The following is a 24,684-nucleotide window of genomic DNA, read 5'->3' as shown; positions in this document are numbered from 1 at the left end:
CCAGTGACACCCAAGAATCCCCTCAGAATCTTCAAGGTTTTTGGTTGGGGCCAATCTTGCATTTCTTGTATCTTTTTGGGATCAACCCTGACACCTGCACGACCCATAATGTGTGCCAAACACTCAACCTTCTTCCACGCCAAAAGAGAACTTAGAAAATTTGACAAAATTATTGTGATTCCGGAGCAGTTGAAAGATCAGATCTACATGATGGAGATGTTTTTCCCACGTTAGGCTATAGATGGGAATGTCATCAAAGAACACAAGGACAAATTTTCGGAGATATGGTTTCAGTAGGTGATTCGCGATGCTTTGAAAAGTGGATGGAGCATTACAGAGACCAAATGGCATGACCAAGAATTCATAATTGCCTTCATGAGTGCAAAAAATAGTCTTGGGAATGTCTAATTCCTTCATGCAGATTTGGTGATAGCCAGAGCGAAGATCTAGCTTGGTAAAGAATTAAGCACCATGTAGTTCATCAAGCAGATCATCAACAACCAGGATAGGGAATTTGTCTTTGACAGTGAGATTTTTTAGGGCCCAAAAGTCTGGACGCATGTGCCATTCCCCATATTTCTTAAGCACCATGAACATTGGTGATGAATAAGGGTTGATGCTAGGACGAATAACACCTACTTCAAGGAGTTCCTTGATGATTTTTTCAATTTCATTATTTTTGGCAAAAGGATATCGATATGGGCGCACATTTGGTGGTTAGGCCCTTGGGACCAAAGTGATGCTATGATCATGTTCCCCTCTAGAGGGTGGAAGCTCTTTAGGTCTATGAAATACTAGCTGGTGGCGGTTTAAGACCTGTTGCATCTCAGGATGAATATGAAGAGTAGTGGGTTCTATGGCCTGGATGGCATTAAACTAAGTGATAACTCCATGAAGGCACTTTTTCAACAACTTTTCCATTTTATGCGAGCTGATGATAGAAGGAGAACCCACCTGGAGTCCACAAAGGGTATGCATGTGGTCATTTTGCTTAAAGCTCTTATATAACTCCTGGAAATCCATTTTGATTGGGCCTAGTGTATGAAGCCATTCAGCACCCAAGACAATGACACAACCACCCATGTTAATCGCAAACATGTGGGTCTTTAGGTGGTAGTCTCCCATCTGAAGTTTAATATTTTCGCAGTGACCTTCACATTTCATTGTACCCCTATCAGCAATCAGGGCCTGGAAATTAGAGACTGCCCTTACAATACAATGAACATCTTCAATGACTCGCTAATGGATAAAGTTATGAGTGCTACCACTATCAATCAATACTACTACAGGGCGATGTTTAATAAAGACTCTGATTTTGACAGTTTGGGGCGCAAAAATGCCTACCAAAAAATGTAGCAAGATAATTGGTTCCTCTGGCATCACTGTGAGCTCATTGTCCTGCTAGGTTTCCACAACTTCATCCTCTTGGTACCCCAAGGGGTGGGGCTTCCTCAAATGAGATATGATCAGTAACATCAATTTGAAATAATTTTGGTTCCTTGCATTTATGCCCCAGGGAGTATTTGTCATCACAGTAGTAGTGTAATCCTTGTTTTCTTCTTTCAGCCATTTCTGCTGGAGACACCTTTTGAATCTTAAGTGTTTAGGTAGGGCCCTAAGCCTGGGTGGGGCATCCCTTGGCTATGAAATTTGGACAAGGAGATTGGGAAGCTAAAGCACGTTCCACTTTGATAGCCTTTGTGCAAGTGTCTATCCATGTAGGTGATTGGTGCATCCGAACATGTGCTTAGATGGCTTCTTTGAGACCACTTATAAAACATTCCAAGTAGAATTCATCTCCTAGACCTTCTGTGCAGATAGCCAATGTCTCAAAGTTTGCAATGTAGTCTTTTACTGTGCCTGTCTGTCAGAGCTTAGTAAGACGACCCAAAAGATTAGACTCCCTATCAAAGCGGTCACAAAGAGATTTTTAGAACACCTACCAAGTTATGTTCCCAGGATAGCACTTATCTGATGTCGCTGCCACCATTGTCATCTCTCTTGGTCCAAGTAAAGGGCTCCCACATGTTTTTTAGTTTGATAATCTCAGGTATCATTTAGAATGAAATATTGTTCCATTTGTGCTACCCATACTGCCATATTAGAGCCATCAAATTTATATATGTCCAGCTTGTGTGGCCGAGGGTGGGAATGTTGGTGATTTCCATGGAAGTAAATATGATGACTAGATTCTCCTTCAAGGTATTCATTAATACCATATGCCTCTAGATGAAACCCCGACGTGCTCATATTGAATTGTTCCATGAATTTATGCATCTGTTCATGGAAAGAATCCAACTTTTGTTCAAGGCACTTGATCTTCTCGTTTGCCATGACTTGAGCTCTAATTTCTACCATACACAAATCTTGGTCACTTGACGTCACTTTGAAAAAATTTGGGACCGCCCAAAAATTAAACCTGACAAGTGAATGGTACCACTACAATTAGCTCATCGTCCTAAATGTTATGGGCTAAGTCTCTTGTAAGAGTCTCGGGAAGGCCTCAAGCCTCATTGCGCAGATGGTCAGATCTGCCTGCACAACCCCAATATCTAAATGTGAGTTGGACTGCGGCGGCGACAGAACCCCAACTACTAGATCTGAATGGTACTGTGGTGGTAGAACCTCAAATGGTGGATCTGATTGTTGCGGCGGCAACAAAACCTCAACTGCTAGATCTGGATCGTACTACAGCAGTAAAACCCTAACTGGTGGATCTAATCTAGAAAAATAAGATAATGGGTGATCTTCAGAGAGTCAAGGGAACTATGGTCTCAAAGGAGTGTCAGGTGCTACATATCACAATATACATAAGGGTCCAACAATAGTACTCAACCCAATCTTTCAGGGCACTAACTAAGGAGGATCAACTGTACCCTTAGTCGTACTACCCGACTACCTTATCGTACAAGCAAGTAATCTCCTCGAGTGTTGTTCTCAGTGTACTGTAGCAGCAAGACAGCCGACGACTTATCTAAGGCGAGGTTTTAGGTGAGCCTAGGGGGCTTTCGATATACCCAGAGTGTACGTGGAAGGCAGTTTATGTGTGGTTCTGCCTAATGCGCTACTACTCGAAGGGGTACACACAGGGGTTACAAGGGAGTCCAAAAAGCGTGACCACCTCTTGTATTTATTGCATGCATACCTCCCCAAATCTGCAGGTTTATGCGCTCAACGACAAATCCCATGGTTTAAGGACGTTGGAACACGTCTCTAACTTAAAAAAAAATTCTACAAAAAATGGAGGTACCACCAGCCCTGGAAAGTGCTCTAATACCACTTGTTATGCTCTTGACCTACGAGAAATTCCAGAATACAAAATATGCTAATAAATACAACCCAGAACATAGAATAAAATGAGAAAAACAACAAGTATTTTATTATTCAGAGATGAAAGCAATGTTCACTTGCCTCTTCGAGGGGGCAACCTCCAACAGAGCAGAGCTCGATTACAAAATAAGATTCAACATTTCTCAATGGGGAGTCTCTGGCCTCTATATAGGATTCATACATACCATACCATGGGTTATAACCATGGTTCTCTCAATACCATATATTTAATACAATTTCCTATTTGCAACTAACGGTGGTCCCTTTCTTAAATGTGGGTCAACCACTTACAATTATTAATACGTTCTTTATTGACTCTTTAACTAACTATGAATATGAATCCACCCTATTGGGTTTATTACATAAATAAAGGGCTTAAGGTTGGACACTAACAGTATAACACTTCCTTCCATACTGCAGTAAAAATGACCCCTTCGATGGCAGTGTATGGATATCATCCACTGTCCAACACATCATATTTAAGAGAAAATCCTAAGGTTCAAGCTGTGGGAGATCACATCGAGCATCAAAAATAGGTTGTCCAACTCTTAAAGGATAACCTCACTTTGGCACAGAATAGAATGAAATAACAAGCAAATCAACATCGCAGTGAAAGAAGTTTTGATGTAGGTGACTAGGTATTCCTACGGCTACAACCATATAAATAAATTCCCCTTGAGCAAGCTAAGAAGGATAATAAATTATCGCCAAAGTACTATGGTCCTTACAAGGTGCTACAAAAGATTGGTACTATGGCATACAAATTCGAGCTTCTTGCATCTTCCTGAGTGCCCACAGTTTTCCATGTTTCATGCTTAAACAAGGTTATAGGTGACAAGCTCCCAGTTCAAACAATATTGTCTGAGCTTGACGAGGAAGGAAAAATCATATTGGAACCTGAAGCAGTCACGGAAACAAGAACCCAACAGCTACAAAATCGATCAATTTCAGAGTATCTCATCAAGTGGAAGAACTTACCCACTCAAGATTCCATATGGGAGGACGATAATTTTATACAGAAGTATCCATAACTACTCATGCGTTGAGGACAACAATTTTTGAAGGAGAGGGGCATTTTAGGTCCCTATACTACTAGTGTAACCCCTTATTGTTATTAGTGAAACCCCCTTATTATGTTGTTGTGCCCTTGTAGTCCCCGTGTTGTTATTATTATGCCCCATAGAAGCCCACTATTGTTATCGTTGGGCCCTTACACTATTATTGTTATGTCGGATCTGATTATATTATGACCCCTTAGAATTATATATATAGAAAGGAGGTCTTTTCATTTGTATCATCCAATAATTGTTCATTTGTGAAATGTAAAGGAAGTTGCCCCCTCAAAGAGGTTGATTTCTAAGTCATTAATCTATCAATTCTATCTTTTTGTGAGTTGGTTTCATAACACTTTACCTCGAAGAAAAGTTTGCATTTTGACAACCCAAAATCGACTTTTTTTACCAGGAAGCATAGGAGGTGGTAGCAGATCCACGCTACACCAATCAACCTCGATTTCTCTTCCGTCTTCTGATAGACCTCTTGGTTCCTTGGCTGCAGATTGCACCTCTCTAAACATGGCAATGATCTTTGCCTCTTCTTTTCAATTCCTTTTCTTAATTTACTTCAGTCTTGCTTTGGGACCCATGACTATTGTCTTTCTTCTATCGATTGTCTACTTTCTTCATTGTGTGAGTCTTCCTTGCATATCGCGCCCCCCCCCCCCCCCGGCAAAAAAAAAATTGTTTAATATGCACCCGCGTAGGGAAAAATATTCACCCAAAAAATTTTCATGCTTGACAAAACATAAAACTTTATAGACTAATTCACCTCTCTTTCCAAATTAAAAACCTTTGTTTTATTTTTATAAAACCAAGAAAACAAAAAACAAAAATACAAAACCTCCTTTGGCAAGAAAATTTTAAATCCCTTTTATAAAAGTATTTTATAATAAATCTTTTTAAAAAAATCTTCCAATAAAAAAATAACCCTTTTCACTTTTATTTTTACCATTGATTCCCTTTTTTTATTATATAGAAATGATGCCTTTAAAATAAACCTTTTATAACTCTTTCGAATCTCCTTAATAACCATTGTAAAATACGCCCCTTTAAAAAACATAATACCATCCTACTTCATGCATCGAAGGCATTCAATAAATTAACACATGCATATTTCAAACATTTCAAAACAAAACTTTGGAATGAATTTTTACGTCGATAGGTGTTTTTTTTTAATCTATTCACAACCCATTTTCATCTACCTTTTTCACTTGTAATTTGGCACTTGTCTCTTGGGTGGTGGTGCAATGAGACAACTCGATGGCAGGAAAGGGTTTTTATGTTTATTCCACTTCATTAACATGCGTTCAACTGTATTGCATCATGGTCTTCAGTTATGGGTGCAATGGTGGGAATTTCAGTTATGTGCAAAGAGCTCTCATCGAATGAGAACCTTCGTTTGCACTATTACATGTAAAGTCTTTCAGTATGTTGAGTTGTGGATGATGTTACAAGAGATATTTTATAAGATAGCAGCCTCTCGGATCCCGCACTTTTCGAGTGAGAAATCTCATCTATGCCAAGATAAACTTTGTCACAGCTATCTGAAGCTCTACCAATTTATATTATCTTTCCAATTTTAATTAACTAAGATTATCAAAGCGTTTCTTCATTTCAAAGTTGTACTCCAAATCCATCTCCAAATTATATAAATGTTTTACTTCTCCCATTCCCTTATCGTGAAACATTACAGTCTCTGTTGATCAGCTGGTGGAAAACGAAAATGAGTGTATAGTTCTTAACAATGATGCCCTGTATGACATTTGCTTGAGGACACTCAAGCCCACTTATCCTAACTGTAAGTAGCATTGTATCTCACTTTATTTCATCTTATGCTTAGGGTCTAGGGTTTATAGATGGGTTAATTGATCTTAGGGTTTAGTGTTTATAGATGAGTCAATTGGGGTTAGGGTTTATTGATTTCTTATTTGGGTTTTTGGTTTTGCAGTTGGAGATTTGAACCATTCAATCTCTGTGACCATGAGTGGAGTGACATGCTGCCTGATATTTCTTGGGTAGTTGAACTGGGACCTTAGGAAGCTTTCAATGAACATGATTCTCCTTTGTCTTCATTTCTTCATTCATGGTGATATTTTCTCCCTGACCTCTTGAGGTTCCCAACAGTATAAAGCACTGTCCATTCCAAACCTCATGCAACATATGTGGGACTCAAATAACATGATGTGCAAGGAAACCATGCCATGAATTTGGTGAGCTTCATGAGCTTGGACCATCCTATTGGTGGACCTCAAAACTTGACTAGTGATGAGCTAGGTTTCGCAGGTGTCCCTCCTACTATGATGATTCGATGCTCTCAATATGTGTTTCACAATGCAAAAGTCATGGGTGCTTCAGTCCAAGAAACCAAGATAGGTTCTCTACAAATATTTGTAAATTGTGAAGGAAGTTATGAAGACATGGGTCCTAGAACTTTTTTGGTTCATGAAGTACACATTATTACTGTCTTGGACATTAGGCTGGAAAATGCTGATAGGCATGGTGGAAATATCCTCATTTGTAATGAAGGTGAATAATCATCAATTAAGCTTGTTCCTATAGACCATGGATATTGTCTGCCAGAGGCGGTATGTTACGTTTGTTGATTTTTCAAGATAATGCATTCGACAAATTTCATATTTCTCTATTGTGCAAGTGATGCTCATAAATTTCAGAATTTGAGTTTTTTTTACATGATACAGATATTGAATTTAGCTCTACATCTTATGTAAAATGATGTAAAATAGTAACTAGTGGGTCAATGTAAATATTTTTTAGACTTTCCTTGCACTGTGAAGGGTTAAGACTATCACTAACTGTGTTATTTTCATTTGACTTATAGTTTGAAGATTGTATATTTGAGTGGCTTTACTGGCCTTAGGCTAAACAACCTTATGATACTAAGAATCTCTAGTATATAAGTTTTTTAGATGCTGATATGGATATTAAAATGTTGAAGTCTCATGGTTGGTCCTTGTCTTGGGCATGTTCTCGTGTATTGCAAATTTCAACAATGTTGCTTAAGAAGGGTTCATCAGTAGGTCTTACTCCATATGAGATTGCACGTATGATGTGAAGAGAGTCCCTCAACGAGCCATCAGTGATTGAGAACATTGTGGAGGAGGAAAAGGAAGCAATTCTTCCTTGATGGACTGAGTCTGCATTCTTGGAAGTTGTTTATGAGATCATGGACTTCTACATAGAAAAAGTGAAGTGTACCCAGTAGTAACATTTTGTTTTTCACTATTTTTATTTCCTCTTAATTAAAGAGGCTTTATTAAAGTGGTAGTGATTATTATGTCCTCTTGTCCACGGTTTCTTAAATTTATAGTGTGTATTGTCTTGAAACTCTCTCTTTGGCTGGACTAAGTTACAAGGCAATAGAATAGATAATCTAACAAGGTTGGAGCCATTATGGCCTACTTTGTTGTGTTCTATGAGTTATGGAACCAATGGGAGTATCCATACTTTAATATTATACTTTTGAGTTATATATATGTTTCATAAATACGAAGGCAAGCTAAATTTCCTATATTATTGATGTACCCGAAATATTTTGGAATCTATATAACATTCTTGTTGTTTTCTATAAGTTATGGAACCAGTAACAGAAACCTTACCTTAATAGTATACTTTGAGTTATTATATTTGTTGCATAAATATAAAGGCAAGCTAGTATCCCTATACTAATTGAAGTAGCATAAGTATTTTGGAAGCTATATATATTGGATTTGTTTTCAAATATGTTTTTTCTCACTAAGTTGTTTATGCAAGATTTTGTTTTGGTAAAATAATATTTTTTCATGACAAATTAATTAGCTAGTTCAATGCTTAGGGTAATAATGTCCAAAGACTTATTTCTATTTATGGAAGTTCTACAAGTAAAATAATAATTTTCCATGACAGATTTGAATTACCAAACCCAATGCTTACAAGAATAATGTCCAAAGACTTGTTTCTATCTGTAGAATTTCAACATTTTAGTTTATAACAATGACTTATGAGGTACAATAGGAATTGAAGTAGGCCACAATAAGCGTTAACAGAGAAAAAAAATCGAGTATAAATTGGAGTAACATCATAAATTCATATTCCATTCCAGTGTATTTAGATACTAAACACTTATTTCAAAGAAAATATTTTCTATTCATTTTTATACATTGTTGTTCATTTTTATACATCTCAAGGATCTGAAACATTTATCTTGTTCAATTTGATATGGAAGATGTTGTTAACTTGTGAAACTTGGTCTTTGATAATAACCCGATTTCTTATATTTTTGATAGTGTTGTCTACATAATATATAATAATACTTAATGATGATCATCTAAACTTTTTATGAAACATGAACCAATATTTAACTCTAGGTCTATCAAAAGCATGAGAGGCATCAAGTTTTGCATTCTAAAAAAGGTTTTCACTTTAAGTGTCTTGTTTCCGCTGAGTGCTTCATAGATCCCAGCTACTACATTTGTAGCTAAAGGTTTAGGGCATGCAAATACCCATATCTTATTGAAAGACTTTTTATATTTTGGTCCCCATGACCATAGATTCCACAAGCACTAATTAAGATCAAAATTATACTAATTTCATATCCAAACATTCATTATAATAATATCAACCCTTAAGGAATACAAAAATTATATCTTGAGGTTGTCATTCATCCAAAAAACATTACCACAAACTGGCTAAAGTCCTTAATAAAAGAAGTCCATTAAGCAACATTAGGAAGAACCCTAACATTTGGCAGCTGGTGATCATGGTCCTTAGGGGTTCACCCCTATCCAGAAACAATAGACTATGTATCAGTAACAATTTGTTCCTAGCTATCAGGTGTCCTCATACCTCAGAAAGTGGCAAGTGGGACTATAGGGAACTTGTGAGAAATAATAAGAAATGGTGGTTGTAAATCCTTTTTTAGGTGGAAAAGTGCTCTTCTTTGGAGGACATTTTTCACCACACCAGTGGTTACTATGGTGCTGAAGGGATTCATAAATTATTGTAAAAATGGAAACTATGGCCTCTTTGGAACCGATGTAATGATAATGTTTGATGTGAGTGTTGCATCAGTCACATATCAAGTTGTTGATCTACTTCCTGTGGTGATATTTGGAGTTATTGGAGTATTCATATTTGTCTACAACTACCTTCTTGTGAAGACTCTAAGACTGTACACCCTTATCAATCAATAAATATACATACATATATATATATATATATATATAGTGATTTCTTTAAAGTCCTAGACCATGTTTCAATTTTGCAAAATATGTAAATTTTATGCATAGACTAATCATGAATGGCATGGCTATGTGTTATTGATACAGGAACGGACCTACATCTAAATTTGTTCTTGCCTATGTTATCTCCATCTTTACATATTACTGCAATTGTGGACTTCCATTGCTTTCAAAATGCACACCTTTGCATGCTGGGGCAATGTTCAATGAAGAATGTCTTAGCACTAATAGCAAAGGAAACTTCAAGAGATTCCATTTTCCAAAGGGTTACTACAATGACCTTGCAAGATTGATTTTCAACACAAATGGTGGTATGGTTATACTCATCTTTAGCTCTACCACATGAAAGGAGTTTTGTCAATCATCACTCATGCTTTACTTTGTTACTATTTTTACATTGGGTTTGGTCACATATGGCCTTGCCATGCCATCGGATCTATTCGTACCAGTAATTTTGATAGGTTCTGCATATGGTCGTTTTGTTGGGGATTTGATTGCATCCTTCACGAGAATTAATAAGGGAATTTGTGTTGTGATCGATGCAGCCTCTTTTCTTGGGGGCTCAATGAGGATGATAATTTGATTGTGTGTCTTCCTTTCAGAGCTAACAAATAACTTATCATTGCTTCCTTTCATTATGTTGGTTCTGTTAATATCAAAGACAACAACTGATTGTTTCAACGTCAGCATGTATGATGCAATTATACACTCGAAGGGGCTTCCATTCCTGGAAAGACATCTTGAACAATATATGAGAAACCTGATTGTTAGCGATGTTGCTACAAGTCCACTGTTTACCTGTTCTGAAATAGAAAAATTTAAAAAAATTGTACAAATTTTGATGAATACTAAACACAATGGCTTCTCAGTCATAGATGGATAATTATTAGAAAAACCAGTCTTGTATGGCCTTATCCTTAGGTCACATTTGTTTTTTTGTTGAAGAGTAAATATTTTCAGCGTTCACAAACTATTGTTTTTACAGACATAAACAAAACATTTTCTTCTGGGGACTTTGCAAAATGAGGTTCAGGAGGAGGTCTCAAGATTGAAGACATAAAGATAAGTATAGAGGAATAGGAATTGTATATTGATTTACTTACATTCTACAATACCTCACCATGCACTATTGTGGATACCTTGTCATTGGCAAAGGTATTTTCCCTCTTCCACCAAGTGGGCTTGAGGCATCTCTGCATGGTGCCTAAAGAATCAGGAATGAGTGTTCATAGATGGAGTTACTTGATATTTTGTAGTCTCGATCACTCATCATTCTTATTGACAATATCACATGCTTTCACATATTCTAGCCATCTTTTACAGTAAAACCATTATATAGTGTAATGACATATCTATATGTAGGACCTCCATGCTGGCATAGACTAAGCATCATTTTCATCCTTGGGTTTGAATTCATGAGCTACAACTCTGTCAAACTTATTTTACATTTGGATATTCTGTGATGGCTCTCACTCTCATTTTCTTTCCTTTGAAGAGAACTACAATTGTTAGGATACTAACAAGGTATGACTTTATGCCTACACATATTTTTTATTTCCATCCTTATCTTGAAGAAGGAAAACAAAAAATGTTGGTATCTTAACCATCTCTATTAAAATAATAAGCACCTACTTCCAACTTCAAAGTTTGGAGAATTGCAAAGAAAAAAGTGAGTTTACAATGAAAATTTTATTTTGTAGGATCTATTTTCAATAATTTATGTTTCTCTGGAATAGTAAGGAGAAAACTATTTTTTTCCGCACTCTATTCTAAGATGTACTCATTATTAGTAAATAAAAAAGTATATACTTCAGTGGCTATGTTTTCCCAAAAAAAAAAGAGAAAGCAAGAGAAGGAAGAGGTATGTGTTTAAATTTATTAAAATTATAATTTTAAGTGTTATTTAAATTTATTGGCATAATTTAAGTTTTTTAGAGTTTTTATATTATTGAATTTTATTTGTATATTGAAAAACCAAACATCACGTTGAAATTGTATTGTGAAATCCTAACTTAAAAGAATTCAAAATATAAAAGTAATAAACAGTGAAATATGATAAAGTGGATCGATCTAGCAAACTTGGAAAGCAAACGTCATTGTCATGTAATGTTTTATTGGTAAGATTTTCAGACAAATTCGAATTAATCTGAACACTAATTTTACAAAATATTTTGGTAAAAATTAAAGGATCGGATGGAGAGAATTAAAATGTATACAATTAACAAGGTTTTATGTTCGTGTATCTGTAGACTCGCATTCGAGAGTGGCCAGTCTTAGATTTTATCCAAGAATATTTTGTTAATCTATTCCTTATATTATGTGATATTTTACAAACTATCTTCATAAAGGTATAATTTTTATATAATATGATATTTTACAAACTATTATCATATACATATATGTATGGTGAAATTAAATTTTAAATTAATATTTTATAAGTTTGGATCTATACACAACATCTAAAAAGATGATGTTCTAGTGTTTTGTTTTTCAAAACTTTGAAAGGTACAATGGACAATTTATTTATTTTGGAGATTAAGTTTATGAATATAAAAATGAAATTCATCTGGAATTATTTTTGGTTGGTGTGGACCTTCAAAAATAATAATTTTGGCTTTATAGATAATGGGAGTGAACCCTTAATTCCTTGGATAATTGTGGTGGCTCATTGGCTACGAGGAGCTCATAGTGAGTTTAATAGGTGAGATTACGGTCTATCTAAGAACAACCCAAGAAGATATGTGTTTCTTGTAGATATTAAAAGAGTATATTGTGGATAATTAAGGCATTAAATTAATGGTAATAGCTTTCAAAGTAAAGTGAAGGTTCATATAAAAGGTGTGTATATAAAAGGTGTGTTTATGGTGGAGAAGGATTTATTTTTGTGAAGTCTTCTAGGAAACTTTAGTGACTTGCCAGATCTATTCCAATGCTTAAGAACAAACCAAGTGTCCCCTCTTTTAACATGGCTGGCCAAAAACGAAATTCTAGGTTTGATCCCTGTATTTTAAACCATAAAGAAATTTGTGGATGAGTCCCTCCATGTAACATTTTATGCAAATTTAGGGTTTTGTGGCTTTCGTTCCAGTTCTTATTTTATGTTAGTTGCATTAGAGGACGAGTATGCTTTGAGTGAAGGATGGTCTCCCTCTATTGTTTTCCACTCTCCAATGTTAAGTAGTCCATTGTTAGATAACTCCGACTCAAATTAGATGAATAACAAGTTTAATTCAAGCAAGGAGAAGTATTATTTAACAACTAGCAAGCAAATGGTTGGCATTTTTCTCTGTATTTGGGTACCTAGCAATGTGAAACATGTATGAAATTTGAAAGTTTTGTGTGTTGGATGTAGGCTGATGGGTTATCTTGACAACCAAACTCATACTAATTAGGACTTTAAGGTTACACGTCATGCATTTTGTGTAAATTCTATGGCCTCATACAACACTACCTTGTGCATTGGTTCATTCACAAGCTGTCGAGGGTCCCAAATTCATGGACAGCCATAGAAAAAGTTTTATCATATTATGATGGCTCTTTGAGAGTCTTTGGGGTAATGTGTTGATCACCTTAAATAACTAGAATTTCAAACTCCTCTCTTCAACCTTAATTTTCGACTAGGCACTAGATTCTTTGCCCATTGGGTTTGGTGTGCATAGTTTATTTCCCTACGAGGTGAGATTCTTTGGCCTTGTACAATATTTGTCATTTACGCTCTTCCATTTTTTGTCTTGTTAGTTTTTTTCTTTCTTCGAAACCAAGAAGAAATATTTTCAAGCGTCATTGCTTGCTGCCCCATTTGCATATTTAGATTTGCATTTTCAGCTCTCTTATCTAAGCTTCAACAAGGTGATTTTTGCTAGTTTTTTGGCCATGCTTGACAATGAAAAAATTAGCCCTATTTCATTCATGTTTTCATATTCAATTTTTAGCCTTCCTCTCCAAGCTTAAGCAAATAGATTTTAGATTTGCTTAAAAGTGCATCTTCAACTCTCTTTTATAAATCAATGGATGTAATTTCACACTTGCTGAAGACTACATTTTTATTTTTCATTAGGTTGTTTATTAATGAAAAGTTTAGACCATATGTGTAAGATTGAGAATGCATTTCCCAGTATATTTTGACTTGATGTGGGAATTTATTTTATAACTCATTTTTTTCCAAACTTGAGAAGGTAGCTTGCAGTTCACTTGAATTTAAAATTATAACTCTCTTTTTCAATCCTCAAATTTAATTACTAGTACAACATCAACACCACCCATTGAAATATAAATCATTGGACTATTCAATATATATTCTCCCATGGATAGCTTGATATTATGGCACTTTCCAGAGAGATTTATGGTTCCTCCATTTGCAAACATCACTTGACACTTTAGTGCTGGATATAGGAAGCAATTCAATTCCTTGACTATCTTACAATGAATAAAATTATGGGTCCTACCCGAATCAATCAACACTATTACATTTTTCTTCTTGATATGTCCTTCTATTTGAGAGTTTGAGGAGTGGTAATTCCTACCAATGCATTACAAGATATAGTTAGATTCATTTCTTCTTTCTCTGGGGTTGGTTCCTAGTGTATATCCTCTTCTTTTTCCATTTCTTGTTCCTTTTCTTCCTCCACTTCACAATCTATGTAAAATAATTTCTTCTCAACACACTTATGACCTTTAGTGTATTTGATATCACAACTATAACAAAATCCTTTTGCTCTTTTTTCTTCCAGTTGTGGTGGTGTCAACCTTGTAGGTTGTGGAAGGCTAGGGACATCAAAACTTCCATCTTTATCGTTGTGAGTGGTAGGCTTCCTTGTTTCCATAACTTTTCTTTCAATTTTTCTTGCCAACCTAAGTGCCTTCTCCAATGAATCAAGTTCCCAAAGAACATAGTTAACAATCGAATGAGAAAATTACCTAGTACCCGTTTTTTTGAGATAGCAAAAAATCCCTCGATTTTGAAAAGTGGTGATGTAGAATGCAACGTTTTTTTTGGAGCATATTTTTGGCACTTTCAATTTCTTATGAACATTTTTTGTTTAAATATTAGTGATTTTCATGCTGATTTTGAAAAGTGTTGATGCATCATAAATGCATTTTTTTAGAGGGCTTATTTTTTACACTTTAATTTTTTTATGTATCAAGTATGAACATTTTTTTTTATTACTCATTTTCATCTATATTTTGAAAAGTGTTGATTGTATTAAGTGTGGATAAATTTTTTTTTAAATATTGGTGATTTTCATGTTGGTAATAAAACATAAAAATAAAAATAAAAAACATGACAACAAAAAAATAAAAAAATTAAATAATTAAATAAAGGAAAAAACACTTAATTTAAAGAAAAAATAACAAAAAAAATATCGAGAACAATTTTTTTAAATTAAAAAAAAAAAAAAAAAAACAAAACAAAACAAAACAAAACAAAACAAAACAAAAAACAAAAAAAAAAAAAAAACAAAACAAAACAAAACAAAACAAAAACTTCACAGATAAAAACAAAATAAAAAAATTTGAAATAATTAAAAGTTAAAAAAAATAAAAATAAAAACAAAAAAAAAAAATTAAAAATGGAAAAAATAAATAAAAAATTTTAAAACAAAAAAATAATTTAAAAAAAAACCAATTTTAAATAATTATAATGAAAAAAAACATTTAAAAAATGAAAAATTATATATATATATATATATAATGATGGTTAACATCCACTAAGACCAAACTTTGGTCTATTGGACCTAAGAAACAAATTATTTAGTTTGATTTAAGATTTTATTCCTATGCTCAAAAAGCTTGGAGAGAAGCCTCCCCAGCTCACTATAATTTTGACATCGTAAGAAGCTAGGAAGTTAGCATCCTTGATGTTCATATTCTCACAGAGATGATAGATCCTTTCCATCCATGGTGTTTTAGGAACTGCCCAACGACCCGTTTCACTATGGAGCTCATGATATTTCGTTCTAATCTTGGCTATATTAATTTTCTTCTTTGAGCTAGCTAAAACAGAGAGATACTTTTGATCTTCTAGGGTGAGGTTGATGACCTCCTTACAATATCTTAATTTTCTTTTAGCTGCTAAATCTTTCTCACACCACATTTTTTCTTTGAACTTAGAAGTAACAATATTTTTAATGTTATTAATGTTTTGCAATGCAACATTCTCGTCAATCTCCCAGTGGTTTAACCAGGCCCTGGTGTCTTTATACCAACCTCGTTTTAGTCTTAGGTGGTTTTGACAGGAATTTAAAGCTGGCTTAGGAAGTCTATGGTCTCCTATGTTATTAAGTTTGTGCTTGTACAACAGAAGCCTAGTGATAGCTAGGCTCTCGATAAGGGAAAAACCCACTTCTATAAGGAGAATAGGATAAGGTGTGTTGCTTTTAATTTTATGGTTATACGTTGTAAAACACTTCTGGATTTGCTCAATCTTTCTCCAGGATTCTCTAGAGATGTTGCAACCCCAAACCTCACATCCATATAAGATAAAAGGAGTGACTAAATTTTCAAAGAGGAACTTCTTTCTATCCCACATTACGAGGTTTATCGTTTTACAGTTATTTTCAAGACAAAATAAGCTTTCCACCCCCCATTAATCCTTTTCTCAATGCTATATTTATAGTTGAGCTTGTGATGAATATCAATTCCTAGGTACTTGTAAGAAGACAATTCCTCCAAGTTACTATTCTCATACATAAAATTAGCGTAAATATCCTTCCTAGATTTGATAATCATAACTTTCGTTTTTTCAGTGTTAACAGTCATACCCATGGCAGAGAAGAAATGCTTAATAAGTCTAAGTTTCTTATCAAGATCAGATGGGCACCTTGCGAGAAGAACAATATCGTTAGCATAGAGAAGAAGGATGATAACTATCCCAGCTAAGATCGTGCCAGCATAGTTTGCTTCCTCTAAACAACCTTCTAGCTTGTCAATGTAAATGCCAAATAGGGTAGGGGAGAGGGGGAAACCTTGCTTAACTCCGACATTACACTTAATATCTTTCGACCACCCCTCATTGCTCTTTAACTTGGCAATTACATTCTCGTATAACCTTATAGCGAAAGCTCTCAACTCGAAAAGAACCTTTAGCTATTTTAGTCTATTCCATAGGTTGTTTCTAGGAACCATATCGAAAGCCTTTCTAAAGTCCACAAAGAAACAAAAGAGATTAGATTTACCATTGTGGCATTCCTCCACAATGATCCTAAGAGTAATGAGGTGGTCCATTGTTGAGTGTTGCTCCGCGCCTGCCCAGTGTCGAGGCCCCATGGCCACCTGGGCAGGTCAATATCTATATATATATATATATATAGCCACCTGGGTAGGTCACAATATATATATATATATGTTTTTCTTTTTTTCTAAATGTTTCTATTTTTATTTTTTTATAATTATTTTAAATTGATTATTTTAATTTTAATTTAATTTAATTTTAATTATTTTTTATTTTTAATTTCCATTATTTTAATTTACTTTTTGTTTTGTTTTTTAATTTTAATTATTTAAAAAAAATTAGTTTACTTACTTTATTTTATTATTTTTTTTATTTTTGTAGTTTTTTTTAACTTTAATTTATTATTATTATTAAATTATTTGTTTTTTCAAAAAAAAAAATTAATATAATTTTTTGCTATTTTTTATTTTAATTTGTGTGTATTTTTTTCAATTTTGTGTTTAAATTTTTTTTTTATTTTTACAAAAGTTAATTTTATTTTACTTTACATTTTTTTGGTTTTTTTTATATATATATTTTTTATATTTAATTTTTTTTGTCATGTTTTTTTTTCAATTTATTTTTTTAATGTTTTTTCTTACCGTTTTAATTTTTTTTTTAAGTTTTTTTGTTTTGATTTATTTGTTTTAAGTTTTTTTAAGTGTTTTTTTAATGTTTATTTTATTTTAATGATTAATTTTTTTTTTTTGAAATTTATCTCATCAATATCATTAATTTATTTTTATGTTTCTTTTTGGGTCAAATTTTTAGTTATTTTCTTAAATTATGTCTTTTTAAATATTTCCCTTTTTTTTTCTTTTTCTTTTTTTATGTTTGGTTTTTTTGTCTTTTTTATATATTTTTTATATTGTATTTTTTTGGGTCATGATTTTTTTTTTTTATTCACTCATTATTTTTTTTAGCGTTTATGCTTTTCAATGTTTTCATACTCTCAATATATTTGAATGGATATATATGTCAAAATAAAAAATATGTAGAAGTACTAAGTTAAGAGAACAATTTTTTGTTGATGGTGTACTTCGTTAGCGGTTGATAGGATTCTAGAAATGACATTTTTTCATAATTTTTAATGTTTATTAGTTTCGATTTATTAAATTCAAAAGAAATATTATTATTATTATTATTATTATTATAATATATGAAAATAATATATATATATATATATATATATATATATATAGTTTTGAAAAAAAAAAATTGCAAATTTCAAAATTTTAAAATTATTTAAAAATAAAATATCTACACAAATTTCCAAAAAACCAAATGTTTTAGTGCAGAGAATATCAAAAACTTCAAAATCACATTTAAATTCATTTTTTTTGTAAAGTTGTTCATTCATCATAACAGAAGTGTTTTATATCAAGTGACTTCTATACATTATATAAAAAAGACATTATATTTAATAAATTGTTATTAATATGATAAACTTAAAACAAAAGTAAATTAATATAAATTGAATGGCAATATTTTTTTTTAAATAATATTAACACCATGGTTGAAAATCGTTCGAATTTTAAGGCTTTTCATAGAGGTGATATTTTATCTTTAATGCCATCATTCGAATTTTAAGGCTTTTCAAAGACAAGATATTTTATCTTTAATACCATGCCTAAAAAACGTCAGAATTTTAAGGGGACATGATATTTTATCTTTAATGTCATACTTATAGTAGAAATTTTAAGGTTTTTCGGAGTTATGATATTTTATCTTTAACATCATTATTAAAAAATGTTGACAATTTACCTTAAGAAAAGAAAAAAAATGTTCTTCGAGCATCAACACTTTTCATTTTTAGAGTGTTTTTTGCACACAGAAAGATGGCTTTTACTTCCATTAAAAAAAAAAAAATTGAAAATTTACCCCGAAAAAAAGGTTATTCCAACATCAACACTTTTCATTTTATGCTCTTTTTTCATGTCTTTTTCGGGTCTTTGGGCTAGAGTACCCATTTTAAGGTAATAGTTATCATTTGATCAGTAACAATGTTTAAGGCAAACCTCATGTTGGATGTTATCATTTAAAGTCCCTATGAACACATCAATCCTATGCTCCTCTGGAGTATCATTTACCCTTATATTCAATTTTTGGATGTCCTCAATGTGCTCTGCCATTGAACCCTTTTGTTTGAGATTTATCAATTAACTAAAGAAGGTGTTTCTCTTTGTATTCTCATAATGTGCTATCATTTCCTCTGTAAAAATTGACCAAGTGACAAGTGGTTTACGGGAACAAAGCCATTGATACCATACAAACTGATTGAGTTCTAAATATAAAGTTGCAATGTGTACCTCTTATGTGTGTTGCACATTACGAAGATCAAAATATTGCTCCATTTGTAGTATCCATGTTACCGGATCCTTGCCAACAAACTTTCTCATATCATTCTTTGGAATATGGTGGGTCTTCAATCTAATGTTAGAGTCTATGAAATCATGATTAACATTTATTTTGTTCTCATCACGGGTTTCATATAATACCTTTTCTCTATTAAGAAGAATTTCTTGTAACAAATTTGTCAAACCTTCCATCTCTTCTTTTAAACCATTATTCAAATCTTTCGTGTTGTCTTTCATTTTTGCTTCTATACCATTCATATTAGCTTTCATGCCATCCATATTAGCTTTCATGCCATCCATATTAGCTATCATAACATCCTTTAAATCTTCCATGTCTGATTTTAAGATATTATTCAAACCATCCATCTCAGCTTCCATTTCATTTTTGGTTACTCTTTGTGAGAGAAAAATTTGTTGCACTTGGTCTTGTAATTTTGATATATCACGTTGCACCTCTTCTTCTTCTCCATACATCATAATAGAGCTTTCTGGTTTCTTACTAGGTGTTTCCATTTTCTTGCTTCAAGTCATTTTGAAAACAAACAATGATATATATGCTTCACTATGCCCTTTGATTCACTTCAAACTAATTTTTCAAACAAAGGTTATGGAATTTTTAAAAAATACACACCATTGTTTCTCGCTTTGTAGGATCGCGATATTGAATCTGTTGTAACTTTGTAATTTTAAATCTCCAAGGCCTAAAATTGCATCCCGCGGTAGCCCTATGAGTCCTCTATACAACCCCACACGTTTGATAGAGATTGGATTCTTCAATAAATAGTTATACCCAATCTCCCATGATGACCTGATTATAGACTAGTTCAGTAGAGCGAACTTGTATGCGGTGCCATGTGTCACTGTTTCAACCTTCAATAATGAAAATTATACCCAACAAGGTAACATCCGTCAAATTTAGTTTACATTTTATGAAATTTAAATCCAATACTTAGAGTGAAAGTTATGATGATTTTCCCAAGGTCACTAGTTTGAGATGGAATTGTGGAGCCCAAAAAAATCCTAACTTCCTCAGATCATATCTCTGAAAATATATCGAGACAAGATCTGAAATTCATACATGAGGTTCATCAAGATTTCATATCCATTGGGTTTCAATTTCAACATCTGAATCTTTGTTGAAAAAATGTTATAGTGAACATTCCATAATGACTTGTTTGACATAGGGAAACCCTAGAATCCAAAGCTCTAATACCAATTGTTATGCAACTAGCTCACAAATAGATAGATCAACAATTTAAAAATTATCCTCTTGGAGGGGGAAACCTTCTTTACATTACATAAATGAACTATTCTTGGATGATTTAAATGAAAAAAACTCATTTCTATATATAGGAGCCTAAGGGGTCACAACATAATCAGAGTCGACATAACAATAACAATATAAGGGCATAACAACAATAATATTGGATTTATATGGGGTACACTAAGAACAATATGGGGAAAACATGGGTACACCAATAAAAATAAGGGGGCTACACTGACAATAGCAATGAGAGAATACACTAGTATTATAGGAACCTAACAACTAATGCAAAGTCTATTTCTTGGTGTCTTTGTGCAGTCAAATCAATCTCTATGTTGGATATGTTCAAATTCCTTTCAAATTTTGTTCTCTTGAATTACTACTAAAATAGTTGCATTTCATAAGGTCAAAATTGACAAATATTTATTCAAAGGAGGTTTATTCAGAGGCAAATGATCAATGCAACTTTTTTAGTTAACTAGAATTAATTGTGAATATATCTATCTTCACATTACTTTTCATTCTATAATATTTTTCCTCTCGTATTTTTTATGCTAAATTTACCATTGGATTGAGATTCAAACTATTTTTTGTCATCTTTTACAAGAACTATTGCCTTGACCTTACAAAAGGAATATAAGGGTGAGCTACTTGGAAATATAGTCGACAACTCTCAAAGAGGATGCGAATTGTTTATCCATAGAATCCATTTTTCAAGTAATCTTGAATTGAATTTAATTATGATAGCTAATGAATGTGGACATCTCAATAAACTTTCATGTTTGTTATTTATGACAGTAAATACTAATATATTTTTGTTGATATCACGAATAGGTGAGCTCCATGATGATGGTTATGTGAGTATTTTCTCAATCAGTCAAGAAACCCACAAGTTTCTGACTCAAGTGCTTACCACTGATGGGTAAATCCACAACAACATCTTCAGGCTCTGAGGAATTTCTTCTCCAAAAAAACACTCCTAGTGGCCACCATTCAACCATTGTTGGTATATTCATTTAGAGAGATGAGATGGTCACAGGCAGATCCAATAGTGATATTATAATGCCATGTTTCTCTCAATTTCTATGTGATGATGAATTTATCTTTGTTGTCACCTTACCATGGATGCAAAGGATCTAATAAATGCTCAAATTCTTCACTTTATTGCCTAATAACTAGACCTTCTTCAAAGAAACATATTATGTATTTCCTAGGCTCGCATTGATGAGGCAACCTTTTCTCCTCATCAGTTTCGTTCATATACCACACTTACAACATTGGCCTAGGAACTGATAGACATACAGGTTAATTTATCATCGAAATTGATTTGAGAGGTTCATTCCAGGTTATATATTCATAACTATCATGATGGGATGCCATAATGACAAAAATTACATATCATATACCAGAGACAGAGAGACCGAAAGACACATCATAAACCCCAAACGTATCATTAATTTGAGATTATATGCAAATCCCACATACCAAAAACAATCCACAGAATACATAACACATAAATAATTTTATCCCGATATTTCTAAAAGTCGTAGTCTAACGATTATGATTTTTTTACCTGAAAGTTATTGAAATTCGACCATATTTTGAAAACATTTGGCAAGGATTTTTGTAAATCCAAGTTAAAGCAGTCAAACTTCATAATTTTAGGTGCCCTAGAGGTTTTTGATGGTGTTGAATCCATTTCCATTGTCAAAAACATGATTCAAACACTGCATCTACAAGAATTTTTTTTTAATTTTTTGCCTAGATTCTAACCACATTTGGCCGTCCGGGCAATTGCTCCGCCTCTGTAGACGAGTCATTTCTAAAACGAAAAGGGAATGGAAAACCATATACAAAAGATAAATCAGATATAAAAGAAAATTCAAGCATCCATCCTTGAGACAGTACCAGACAAGCCCACAAGTATCTAAGAAATTATGCGACAAAATATACTCCTTCAAGATTACAAGTGTATAATCCATTTTGCTCTTGAAATAAAACATAAAAATAAAAATTAATTAAAAAATGAATTTTTAATATATACATATATTAATTTTTATTGTATTTTATTAAAATAAAAAATTGTAATCCAATGTTGCTACAATTATTGTTTTAGGTTAAAAATAAAAAATTGCGGAAACAAAAAACGTTGGAGACAACTATAGCTTTACATTGAAAATAAGAATTTGGATGAATATGCAAAGATGCCAAAATTTCTATGAATATGGAAAGATGTCAAATCTTCAATGAATAAGCAAAGATGTCAAATTTTTAATGAATATGCAAAGATGTCAAATTGTCCCATTAAATGAATGAACTTCCATCATTTACAATTGAATGGAAAAACACTATTTACAATTGAATATAGAACAACTAGGTGTGGTTAATTGAATTTTACTACAGTGTCTCAATTCTTAGGAAGCTATACTTAAATATGAATGCAATGTCTTTGTGTAGTGATTGGATTCCTAGATGTATGTTTTCTACCCCTTTGAATTTGAGCTTTTAACCTTTTACAAGAAGGCGTGTGTTCTTAACTATTAGAACCACTCAATTTGTATTTAAAATAGGTGTAGTCTAACTAATAGATAAAATAATTGTTTTTGGTTGTAATCTAGCAATACAATTTTTAACCACATTATAATTTCTTGATTTTTATAGATGTTTTTGCATGCATAAATGGGTCCATGAAACACTCAATTTTTGCAAACTAAACAATTTAAACTTATGAATCTTTTAGAACTCTATACATAATTTTGAGAAAAATTAACTATGAATAAATGCCCAAAAAAGATCATCTCTTTTGTAATCTGAACTCGGATAATCCACAGTTTTCATTCTTTCTTTGTCGACGTTTCGAGTCTAGACCAAGACTCATCATCAGGACTTGATTTACAAAGGAGAGAGAGAAATGAGTTGATAAATAGGGTTGAGGCTGAATCCAGGGCGTAACCGACAAGCTAGCCAAAATTCTCTTAAATAAGAATATCAAAACCTCAAGAAATTACCATGTAAACAAGAAATTAATAATAAAAAACTCAAGCTATTAATAAGCATGTATTCTAAGAAGTATATTCATGTATTATAAATAAAATTATAAATAAGCTTTAATATACCAAAATTATAAAAATATTAAAAGATTAATGTAATATAAACACCCTCTTAATCTAGCTTATAGGTCTAATCTGTAATAACACTTCATCCTCTTAAAATATTACATGAATTAAATAAATTAAAGGAAAAATAGACAAAGATATAAAATATTACAATAAGGTAAAAAGCAAATCACTATGATAAATTATTAAGTAAACAAAAAATTAATAAAAAACTCAAGCAATTAATAATAATGTATAATAAGTATATTCATGTATTATTAATAAAGTTATAAAATTAGAATATCAAAATTATAAGAATAGTAATATAAACAAAATCATAAAATAGTAAAAGACTAAAAGAAATATAAACATAAATAATATTTCAAGAAAATAAAACAAATATTTATAATAATTTATATAGAAAATAAAAATTAATAATCTATTTGGCTAATAAAGAATATTCATGCATAATAATCTTGTATATATGTATTAATTGAAATTCTTACTAATCAAGAAAATAAGGATTTTCATGTATAGTAAATAAAAATTAAAAATAAATTAAAAATAACTTTAATTTATTAAAACTATAAAAAAGCATTAACATATTGAAATCCTTTAATACATTTCCCTTATTATATCATAATGTTACAAATAATTAAAACAAAACTATTGACTAAAAGAAAATTAACATATAACTATAATAATTATCCTTAAATAATAAATAATAAATGAAATTAAAAAGAACCTAATAGAATATATATTAGATAGATAAAAAATAATAATATAATAATAAAAATAATCTTGTTCATTCAAGCTTGAAACTGGTCGGCTCTCATTCTTGACAATTCAGCCTCAACCCTATTTATCAACTCATTTCTCTCTCTCCTTTGTAAATCAAGTCCTTGACAATTCAGCCTCAACCTTATTTATCAACTCATTTCTCTCTCTCCTTTGTAAATCAAGTCCTCATGATGAGTCTTGGTCTAGACTCGAAACGTCGACAAAGAAAGAATGAAAACTGTGGATTATCCGAGTTCAGATTACAAAAAACCAAACCACAGAAATCTGCAATCCAAAGATCATCTCATCTATTAGTTAGACTACTTTAAACTATGACATAATTAATTTACTCT

The 24,684-nt window shown here is 32.3% G+C and overlaps 2 pseudogenes; both read left to right on the top strand.

The window, feature by feature from the left end:
* The first annotated feature begins 6,730 nt into the window (after window positions 1-6,730).
* Window positions 6,731-7,611, top strand: LOC149265105 (phosphatidylinositol 4-kinase gamma 4-like; annotated as a pseudogene).
* A 1,574-nt stretch (window positions 7,612-9,185) lies between these two features.
* LOC149265104 (chloride channel protein CLC-c pseudogene) lies at window positions 9,186-10,951 on the top strand (annotated as a pseudogene).
* The last annotated feature ends 13,733 nt before the right edge of the window (window positions 10,952-24,684 follow it).

Source organism: Pinus tabuliformis, chromosome 6 (assembly GCF_031772625.1).
Source record: "Pinus tabuliformis cultivar Carrire ecotype Pingquan chromosome 6, CPIR1, whole genome shotgun sequence".
Classification (NCBI taxonomy): domain Eukaryota; kingdom Viridiplantae; phylum Streptophyta; class Pinopsida; order Pinales; family Pinaceae; genus Pinus; species Pinus tabuliformis.
The sequence above is the reverse complement of the archived record's forward strand: the minus strand, read 5'-3'. Positions and strand labels throughout refer to the sequence as shown.